At 42.9% G+C, this 11,451-nt stretch overlaps 1 long non-coding RNA gene across 3 annotated transcripts; it reads left to right on the forward strand.

Moving 5' to 3' along the window:
• Nucleotides 1–683: 683 nt before the first annotated feature.
• Nucleotides 684–7,368, forward strand: LOC141372398 (uncharacterized). Of its 3 annotated transcripts, XR_012377607.1 has the most exons (5): nt 684–953; nt 1,476–1,564; nt 1,700–1,813; nt 2,682–4,978; nt 6,291–7,368. It is a non-coding gene; the product is annotated as an uncharacterized lncRNA (long non-coding RNA). The 3 variants fall into 3 exon arrangements; XR_012377605.1 differs by lacking the exon at nt 2,682–4,978; XR_012377606.1 differs by lacking the exon at nt 6,291–7,368 and having other exon boundaries at nt 2,682–5,922.
• The last annotated feature ends 4,083 nt before the right edge of the window (nt 7,369–11,451 follow it).

Below are 11,451 nucleotides of genomic sequence, written 5' to 3' on the forward strand. Positions count from 1 at the left end.
GATGCTTAACTGGCTGAGCCATCCAGGTGCCCCTGCCAAGTTATTGCTTTAAGTTGGCTGTATTTATAAACATCTCAGCCTTTCTAATTGTGATTTATCCATCAAATTCTTGTCTGCTGGAGGTGAAATTCTGTGCAACATAAAGTTACATAAGACACAGTGCTTGCTTACACTATAACAGGGGCAGGAATGAAATAGCCCGTGAGTGCAGAAGAGGAAGGGGTATTTCTGGTAGTTGAGACAGCTTTGTCAGAAATACAGGTGGCTAGAATCTTTCTCTTTTCTTGATTATCAACATTTGGATGTATACTGCAGAAAATCTGAAAAAGTATAGACAAGTAGAAGGAAATTATTCAAACTTAATTTTATTTTGGCATAATTCCTTCCCGTGTCTTTAACCATGATTTTTTTAAAATTGCTGAGATCATATTATATAGAATTATATACATATTTATATAATATACATATTATATACATATTCTTAACAACTTAGTATCCAGTTTTTTTTCCACCTACTGTATCATAAACATTCTTTTGTGACATTGGAACTGCTTCTTAAAGCATCATTTAAAAGAGTTGCATAATATTTCTTTGCAAATAGGAAACAGGTTTGACTGTTGGGAAAGAGACACAAAATAGAGTGGTTTAAACAAGATAGAAATTTGTTTCTCTGTTGTGGCCTCTGAGCCACAGAAGCTCAGAGGCTCAGGCTCCTTTATTGTAGTGTTTTGCCATCCCCAGGTGTGGACCCCATCTGCAGATCCAAGATGTCTCCCCACCACATTTATGTGAAAATGAGAAAGAAGGGAAAGAAGATAGGCAAGACATACCCCTAATCTTTAAGGATGCAACCCCGAAAGTGTGCCTATCTCTTCTGCTCACATCCCATTGACCAGACCAGTCATGTGGCTCTAACTGGCTGCAAGGAAGGATGGGAAATGTGTTTATTTTTGGTGACTATCTGTCCAGCTAAAACCAGGGTGTTTCTACTTCTTTCATTTCTCCTTCTTTAGAAGGAGAAGACAGATACTGAGGGTCAATTAGCAGTTTCTGCCACACTTTGTATGGCCACATACTACTTCTAGAAACCATGTACTGTTGCTAGAGACTTTTGATATTTCCATTTTCTTTTGCTTTAATGATAAATCTTTAACATTTTTGTGCTTACCAAGTATCAAGTGTTTTACATATTAGTTCATTTAAGCCTCACAATAATCTTTAGATAAACGTTATTTTCCTATTTTAAAATGTGGAACATGAAGTTAAGGAATTTGCTCAAGGTTATATTATTATTGGTAAGTGGAGTGGCCAGCGTTTGAACTGAGTCCATATTCTATAACCACCAGTGTAGGCTTCTCATCTTTGACCATGTACTGATGATTTCCTTAAAGAAGATTTCTAGAAGAGGAATTACTGAGTCAATGGTTATGGACATTTTTAAGACTTTTGATATATTTTTCCCAATTACTTTACAGAAAATTTGTACCAACTGACCACAACCTCCTATGAAAAGAAAAGATGTCTCCCATATGCTGGTCCAAAACAAATCTTCCCAACTGGGCATGTAAGTCATCGTTCCACTCTCTCCCTGGAACTGGCCCCCTTGATAACTCTTCTCACACTAGGGCTTGATTTTCCCCTCACTTTTGCTTTCAAACACGATAGTCGTGCTCATATATGGGCCATGGTTATTTTGCAGACACTTGTACCCTTCACGGTGTCCAGCCAAGTGTCAAGGGACTCATCACACATTTGTTGAGTGAACATAAGGGACACAGGCTCCTGTGGAATGTAAGCCCCGTGCCTGGCCATGGTAGGTGGTCAAAGTGTTTCTTACATGAATTTACAGGCTCTTCTCACGTTGAAATGAATCTTTTCTTGCTCCTGCTACTTCCACGAACTATCTCATCACAAGCCTTTTTTTCATAGCCAAATTTCACAAAACCACAGCAGCATGGTTTTCTGTCCTTCTTCCCATCCATTCCCCGGCTTCCTCCCATCTAGCTCCATCCCAACACCCCCTCCCAAATGCCCTTTCACAGGGAAGTTCTTGGAATCTCTATGTCAGTAACAAGAGAAGGTAGCACTGTATATTTAATCCACCACTATATTCCCCTAGCTCAGGGTAGATCCCCAGTAAATATTTGTTAGATGAATTGATATATCTCATGGCCCCTTCTTAATGATAAAATTATGAAATCTTTGATCCAGAAGGAGTTCCGCAACCCAAAACATAATACAGGCATAACGTAGAAATTGCTTCAAGAAAAAACACAGGTAGTAATGATAAGCATCTTTCGAAACATAGTGTGGGAGTCTAATAAAAAATGGTGTTTGGTGATGTTGGGAATCTACACTTTCTCCTCGCCTGGCTCCGTATCAGGCTCGTGTTTGTCAGCGATTCCACTTTGACTTTTCTCTCCAATCCCTGTTATCTCCCTTTGCAGGTCTTCTCCTACCCTGTGGTCTCCATTTTCTTCCACCCTTCAGCCACTTAAATATTCTCATCTTTAATTTCCATTAATAACTCCCTGAGTGCCCCCATAGCTCTCTCATGATATGTTCCTTTTGGCACTATAACTTGTATTAAAGTGGTTTCATAATGTGTATTTGTTTCTTTGGTCTTTGAATTTCCTGAGGACAGGAACTACATCTCATTTATTTATCTTTGTTTCTCTCAGGTTTGGTGCTCATGGAGTAGGCGCTCAGCAATTATTTCTTGACTCGAATTCCCCTCCAGTTGCTCGTGGAAGTCCACGACAGTTCCTCCTCTCCAACTGTCTTCCTTTCGTACCACTTCTCTCACTCCCCACCCCTCACTATCAACCTACAGTGTCCTGAGCTCAGAGATAACTCAATGAATAAGACTTTCTGCCCTGCTGGCCATGTCCTATATCTGTGCTGTCCAACGTGGTAGCCACTAGCCACGTGGGGCTATTGAATACTCAAAATGTGGCTAGTGTAATGGAAGAACTGAATTTTTAATTTCATTTAATTTTAAGTAAAATCAGCTAATTAATTTAAATAATGGACTTAAATAACTTGTTTAAGTTAATTTAAATTAAAGTAACCACTACCGTACTGGATAGCACAGTTCTCTAAACATGGAACAAACTCCTCAGTCGGAAGCTCAAACTGGAGAACAGGCTTTTACGAGAATTCTGCAGAAGTGCATTCTTGAGTCCAGAAATGAGGGCTGATGGAAAGCTGTACAATTCATTTCCAGGCAGGTCAGTGCTCACGTTTGTTCTTAGGTTGTCTTGAGCAAGTCATCATGCAATCAATCCATGGACTACACGTGTAGACACTGCCTGTTGTATATAGGGTTGCAGCTCCATTGAAATAGCACTCATGTCTATAGGATAAAATGGGGGAGATATCTAAGTGGCCTGTTATTGAATTGCCCTAAAATCCTTCAAAGGCATTCAGACACTAACGAGAAAAAATTCTTTCTTTTTTCCTCCTCTTCATTTCTGTCAAATTTAATTTTTTTGTTTTCTTTTCCTGGAACTCAAATAGCTGTCAAGCATGTATTGCTGGGAGCCAAATTTGCCATTTTATCTTCATCAGTTGAAGAACTTTGATTTTTCTTTCTAAGGGTAATGCATTTCCACTTAGAGGACAGCTAAGTGAAAATGCACTCCTGAAACAAGATTTGTTCAGCCGGCTTCTTTCAATTTGTCAAAAGGACAAAAATCTCACCAGCCTCACTCTGTAATAATGCCCTGAAATTACTTAGCATCATCTTCCACCTACTTTTCTTATCTCTATAATCTCATACATGTGGCAGGGAAGAAGAAAATGAACACTTTTTGAATTTAATGTTGTGTGTATCTGTGTATTGCCAAAGCTAATTGTTTTAAACAAGGTGTCTTATCACTGATTAAAATGATCAGTGCCTAAGAGTGTAAAGGAAACAATAATAGAGTTTCACAAGTCTTTCTCATAACAGAGTCCCATACTTAACTCTTTCATGTGCTGATACTGATTTCTAAGACACAAGTCTTGAGTTAAGCCATGATTATCCTTCAAAATATAAAGATGAAAGGCACATTCATTAATGAAATTTTTTGAGGTTCCTCCATGACCTATCCAGTTAGGAAAAGGGGTATTTTTTTTTTCAAATCCTCATTTGCAGAGAAGGAAACTGAGGTCACCAATCACTTAGGGATTTTTGCTTTTTCAATCCAACTGGGTATGAGCAATGTTGAATATGCACATAACTTTTAAGTCTCCTAAATCCCAGCACCATCTTCAGAGCACAGAAGGCATTCTTCTTGAGGTTAGCCATTTGCTTCCAACACAGACCTGATGTCTACTGCTTATATATTTGATGTTAACAGTGGATAATGTAAAAGCAGAAAGAGATTTTTATTGTCATCACAAAGTGGGTCAAGTGGAAAAAGGATAGGATGACCTCATTCTTGCCCTGTGACCAACATTTTCTTTTCTCGGGTTCTTTCTCTTCACCTCACCCTTCATCCCTATCATGGGCAGACTCATCATGACAATGCTATTGCTGGGTAGCTTTAGTTCACTGTCACCCAAGAGGGTCTCCTGGAAGGCCTACTATGTTCCAGGCCCTTTTCAGAACTGATCTTCAATCCTCATGTCAACCCCGAGAGCAGGTGGTGTTTCCATTTCACACACAAGGGAACTGAAGCTTAGTGAGGTACAATGAGTTGTCTGTGATCCAGCTGATAAAAGGTGACAAAGGCTAGCTCAGAAGTCCTCTCCTTTGATCCTAAAGCACCATACCGTCCTGCTTTACTGTAGAGAATAAAGGTTTGTTTCATGGATGTGGAGCCTGGGCTTCATGGAGCTTCCAAGTACCATTTTGTTCGAGAGAAAGAGCCTTAAACTGGAAAACCCCTCATGGGAGGACACCTGGTCTTGGTGTCTATGGCGGGCTGAGTCATGGTCACCCAAGGAGGTCCATGTCCAATCCCTGGACCCTATGAACATGTCACCTGACACGGTAAAAGGAACTTTGTTAACGATCTTGAGATGAGGAAATTATGCTGGATTGTCTGGGTAGACCCAGTATAATCACAGTGTCCTTCCAAGACGGAGGCAAGATAAGAGTGGGCAGCAGGAGATATGCCAATGGAAGTAAGAGGTTGGAGGGATGTCAGGAAGGGGCCACCAGCCAGGGAATGCAGATGGCATCTAGAAACTGAAAAAGGCAAGAACATAGATTCTGTCCAGCAGCCTCCAGAAGGAATGCAGTCCAGTTAACAACTTGATTTTAGATTTCTCATCTCTAGGACTGTAAGAGAATGAGTTTGTATTGTTTTAAGACACTAAGTTTAGGGTAACTTGTTGCAGTAGCAAGAGGAAAATAATACAGCTTGTTAACAAAGAGAAAACAACCACCCAAGGACTGGGTTGGCCGACTGCTGTCCCCATTCATTGGAGCCAATGATTCCTCCCTAGCCACACTTTTTTTCTGCATAACACCCTGGTGGGGGGACCTCTTATATCAAAAGTATCATGAAGTTCTCAGTTTTAAAAAAAAGTAATTGAATTGTTTTTGTGTTGTATATGTTTGTTTATATTATATGTATACAAATATATACACACCAAATCAACTGCACTGCTGAAAGACCCCGCAGGTAGTACAAAACTAAGAGTTTGGTTTCTGTGATTTCATGAAGGAAAATAGGATCTTCCACAATATCATGTACCTTACAAAACAGAACACAGTGCCAGGCTGGGAGGAACTTACAATGATAGGTAACTGGCAAGCAAGGGTGTTAGAGATAGAATATCAAAATTCCATAAACATTGTGAATGCCTGATTCAGGGAAATTATATTCCATCTAGAGTAAAACCACCTTTCAGCTATAGTGGTTCTTGACCCAGGGAAGGTTCTTCTCGAGGAACATTTAGAGATGTGTGAGGGCATTTTTGGTTGCCACAGCAACAGGGATGGGAGGGTGGGAGATGGGGAGGGGTGGTGGAGAAGGTCGAGGGGTGGGGGAACAACCAACAGTGTCAGGAATCCAGGATGCCTGATGCCCATGGTTTTCAGGGCAGTCCCTGATGAATTGTCTCACCGAAAATGACAATAACACGTCAATGGAGAGACCCTGAAAGAGGAAGGGGATAGTACTCCAACAGGGGTTAACACTGATCATTTGGAATGCATCAAGTTAAAGATGATGCCATTGAATTGAGAACTTGTTTAGTCTCAGTTCTACTGTGCCTTCAGACACTGGACAGCAAACACGCTGAGAGTCACCTGGGCTTTCTCTATTTATCTTTCCTGTGGTTGTGCTACTGCGCAGTCTCAAAGGCTGGACCAGACTCCGTTACCCACTTGGCCATGATCACTACCCCCATCATCAACTACCTGGTGAGAAAGTATCTTCTGCAGGCAGAGATGGCTCTGCCTTTGAACTCACAAGCAGTTTGGGAGGCTGGAACTACAGGGAAGTCTAAAGGCGAAGTGTGGTTAGGACCGAAGACTCTAGAATCACATCATCTTACTGGAATTCCAACTTTACCGTCGGTTAGTTTTGTGACCTCAGGCAAGTTATTTGACCTCTCATCTGTAGAATGGGAGTAATGGTAATAATTATCTGCAAAGTTTTAATAAAGATTAGATGAGACCATCTATGTAAAGAGCTCAGCACATAATAGGCACTCACTATGTGTTAGCTATTGTTATAAAGGAGGCAAAGAGCCAAATTTAGCTGAAAGGTTAAGAGTATGCTTGCTGGACCCACACGGTTGAATTAAAAACGTTAGTTCCAGGGGATGCCTGGGTGGCTCGGTTGGTTACGTGCCTGACTTTTGATTTCGGCTCAGGTCACGATCTCAGGGTCATGAGATTGGGCCCTGCATTGAGCTCAGCAGGGCGTGTGCTTGAGGGTTCTCTCTCCCTCTGCCCCTCCCCGCTCTCCAAACAAGCAAACAAGCAAGCAAGCAAACAAACAAAAAAGTTAGTCCCAAGCTTGTGGCCTTGGGAAACCTATTAAACTCACCACACCTCATTTTCCTCATCAGTAAAATGGGGGATGATAGTCTCCATTTCAGAGGGCTGGCATGACTTGATTTTAACCATGTAAATCTCTTAGAACAATGCCTGACACAAGGTAAGCTCTTTGCTATTCTTTTAATATAGTAAGGCAGGCAAGCAATGATAGGAAGGAAATAGGAATCTAGATTTTATAGGACGATTAGTGAGTGCCTTACATAAAATGATGAAAGGGGCAAGAGAACAAATTTTTTTGAATTCTTAATAGGTACCTGGAACTTAACATCAAAGGGGTTGTTTTGAGCATTGAATAAAATAAGACACCCCCATGCCCACTGTGGGGGGTTGTTTTCTTATCCCAGTTTTGCAGCTGAGGCTTACAGTTTTACCCAGGATCTCGTGATGGGTGATGGACCCTTGGCTACGTTTGCCTCTAAGTCCCTGATGTTTCCCTCCTCCCTGCTGTGTCCAGCTACAAGAAGGGAGGTGATGCGGGTATGTGTGTGGGGGTGTGTGTGTGTCGGGGGGGCACATGAGGAATTAATTCAGCTGCAGTTAGGAGTGCTACCTGGTTCCCAGGTTAATGCTTTCAAGTTCAAGATACTTCGGTGCCAACCTCTTGACGACCACCAGATGTCAGTGCTAACAAGGAATTTCTGCCTTCCTTCTGTGTCCAGAGCTAAATGCCAGAGTAGACTTAATTTATCATTTGGCAAGAAGCACCATCAGATACGGCTCTCTAAGAGAAATTTAACCTGATTGTGGAATCCATCTTCAAATTTATCCATGTGTTGAGAGACTTTGGGGGACTCGGTCAGAAGAATGTATATTAGCAGAGCCCAGAACTGACTTTGGAAAATGGGTAGTGGTAGAACACTCAGATCTTTAAGATGAAAGTCCAAATCATCACTTCCTAAGGAAAAACTTATATTTGGAAAACAAAAGTTCCTTGAGGGTGGTCAGTTGTGGAAACCAAAAGGCACTTAAAACCTTGAGTTCATGAAGTAAAAAGTTATTGATTAGTTATTGATCAGCAAAGTCTTAGAAATGTAGCTTTAATCTTTTAAATCATGAAATGTAATTTATGCAGGATGCAAGCCTATATATGCACACGATTAAAATAAAAATTTCCTGAAACAGCACAATGTGTAAAGCACTCTGATATTTTCTGTTCTATTCTATTCTATTCTTTCATTAAAAAATGCTAGTTGGGACCCACCAAACTGACGACCCACAGTTTGAAAAACAGTGACCTAGGAGATTATCCCACAGCATGTTTCAGATGAAGCCCTGCTTGATCAGAGTTAATTTCTAGGGTTAGAATACTCTAAGGGAGAAAGCCACTGCTTTGGATATGGACCCAGACTCCAACCGCAACTTTGCTTTAAGTTACACATTGGCTGAAGCACCTGGGCGGCTCAGTCGATTAAGCCTCTGACTTTTGATTTCAGCTCAGGTCATGATCTCAGCTCAGGTCATGATCTTGGCTCAGGTCATGATCTCAGGGTTGTGAGCTAAAGCCTTGTGAGGGGCTCCGCACTGGGTGTGGAGCCTGCTTAAGATTCTTTCTCTTCCTCTCCTTCTGCCCTTCCCCACCATCCTTCTCTAAAAAAAAAAAAAAAAAAAAAGTTATTTATTTGCTGAAAGCTCACCCTTCTCCTATATAAAATGGATGTAATAATGCTGTTTCACAAGACTGTTGTGAGGTGCCTGGTACACAACAGGTTTCCAACATATGCCTTCCCCTTCTGTACTTGAAGGGTTTTATATTCTATGTGGTTAGAAAACTTTATGGTTAAACTAAATGAGGGCATTCTGCTGTGAAGGGGGATTAATGCTAAGAGCAGTGAGTTAGGGATAGAGTAATCCTGAGCACAGGCATAATTGCATTCAGAGGCAGAGTGAGGGGAACCTCGGGGGTTTGGGGAGAGGAAGACATGTCCACTTTACAGGGATTCGTTCACTGGAATTCCTCTGTCTGACCCTCTCCTAGTACTGATTACATGGATATTGTTACTCATTTAATGATTTTCCCTGCTAGGAACTGTGCTTGGCTGGTTCGTAGTTGCCCAAAATATTGCTGAATTACTGCACAATTATGGATGAGCATGGGACTACGGGTCAGACACAACATCTGGAGAATTTTAGCCATGAACCCCTGTGACGTACTGAGGGAGGAGCTGAAAAGACTGAATTTTTAATTTTCAAGGTAACAGATACTAATCACTAGTGTACTCTGATTTGTTTTATAATGGAGCTGCTTAGATAGTTTTTTTTTTCGGTCTGCGAGAGCCTCATAGATACGTTACCTGAGGAAGAGACCCAGAACCCCTGGCATAAGAATCCATACCACCACCACTGGGCACCTGGGTGGCTCAGTTGGTTAAGCGACTGCCTTCGGCTCAGGTCATGATCCTGGAGTCCCGGGATCGAGTCCCGCATCGGGCTCCCTGCTCAGCAGGGGGTCTGCTTCTCCCTCTGACCCTCCCCCTCTCGTGCTCTCTCTCTCTCTCTCTCTCTCTCTCTGTCTCAAATAAGTATATAAAACCTTAAAAAAAAGAGAGAGAGAGAGAGAGAGAGAATCCATATCACCATTGGCATTGTTTTCTTGTGATGTAATTCTATCTCTCCTCCCCCATGAGGTTGTAAATTCCTTGAATCTGTTTTACGCTAATGCCTGCTGTTTTGCGAGTAGCTGCTCTATGTATGCATGATCACCTACCCTTGCAGCTACCATAGCAAGGTAGATGTTGGTATATCTCCATTTTACAGATGACAGGAATGACACTCAGAGAGGGGGTAAAACTTTCCCAAGGTCACACGGTTAGGAATAACAGAGCCAGGATTCTGGCTAACCTCTGTAAGGCCAGAGGTGTGGCCTGTCTCCACAGCACTCACGGCACCTCCCTTCTTTGTGGCCTCAATATGCTTGCACTCGAAACATAAGTATTGACGGTTGGTTAGTTGATAGACCCAGGACTTTGTGGGCTGATTCCCTGCAGACAAGCGGGAGCCTGAATTGCCAAGTCCAGGCTGGAAAAGAACATTCCAGGATCCTGAGCCTGGCCTGTGGGAGGCATTGCTTCAGAGCACAGAGAAAGACAGCGATTGCATGCAATCAAGGGAGAGCAGAGTAATGATTAAAGAGAAGGAGGGCAGGGATGTGGACAAATCGTCTGAGCCTCGGGAACAGAGCCCCAGACTCCTGCGGATTGCTGCCTGGATGGGAAGGAGCAGAGAACGATGCTCCTGGCTCCCACAACGGGTTTGTGTTACAACCCAATCCTGTTTGGCCCTACTCGGCTCCAGCTAGAGAGCATTTTCCCAGACTCATGAAATTTTAGAGCTGGAAAGGACTTTGGAGATTATTTGCTGCCATCCTGTGGCAGGATCCTTCTCTTGCGCTCTCTCTCTCTCTCTCTCTCTCTCTCTCTCTCTCTCTCTCCAGCTAAAGCCAGCCTACACACACTTGTGAAACAAACGTACTAACAGTAGCCAAAGGTGATAGTAAAAGTACTTTACAATCGCTACAGCATGTTTGCCGAGTAATCAGAAGCGACACAGCAGTGAACAGCGGGGTCCGGCTGTCCTGCAGCACTGAGTTTTCCGCCCCAGAAATTGCTACAGTGTATCGAGCACATGTATGTGCTGGGCATCAGCTAAGTACTACCTGATTAAATACCCATAAAACTCCACCAGGCCGATGATACTTCGCCAGAGGAGGAGACGTGGGGTTTAGAGAAGCTGTAGTCCTGCCCAGAGGAGACACAATAAATAAGTGGAGTGTGGTTTGAACTGGGAGCTCCTAAGGGCAAAGCTCCCGCTCAGACTTAGCCACCGGCAGGTGGCTCGCTGTCTCAGCACATAGCTGTGGCAAGGCAGGAGCCAGGTGGCATCTGTGTGGAGTCCGAGAGTTTGAGACAAGTGGGTAAGGGAGTCTTTTCCGTTCTGCTTGCAAGGACTCCTTGATGTTTTCCACAAGCGCCTCTGAGAGATGGTACGGCCATCCTGGTCTCCGATTTCCCTCAGGGCAGGAAACACCTAGTCAATGGTGACCTCTTTCCTATGTCAGGGTTTTCCTTGATTTTTGGGGGGAGGTGGGGGGGTAGATTTGAAAAACATTTTCCATTATTTTTACTTCAAGTCTTCTCTCCACTTCAAGAGGGCTCTTGCCTGAGGGAAATGTCGGGACTCAATCCAGGCTGACGCCCCCAGGGCTAGAAGCCATGAGGTGGGTTCCTTGATGGTATCCCAGCTCTAGAACTCCTCAGCTTTTTCTCCAAGCACGGATCCTTAGTCTTTTTCCCATGGGGTGTCATGGGGCCTCTAAAGTACAGTGAAGAGGTTCAGTGTGACCTGGGGCAAGTCACAACCTCATGAGAGAGACAAATGGGGGAAATGGAGGGAAAATGGAAGGAAAATGTAGGCCAGACATAAAGGCCCAAAGTAGTTGTAATTTCATAAATGAA

This window comes from Callorhinus ursinus, unplaced genomic scaffold, assembly GCF_003265705.2.
Source record: "Callorhinus ursinus isolate GAN/ISIS: 27379988/994484 unplaced genomic scaffold, GSC_fseal_2.0 scaffold3, whole genome shotgun sequence".
Taxonomy (NCBI): domain Eukaryota; kingdom Metazoa; phylum Chordata; class Mammalia; order Carnivora; family Otariidae; genus Callorhinus; species Callorhinus ursinus.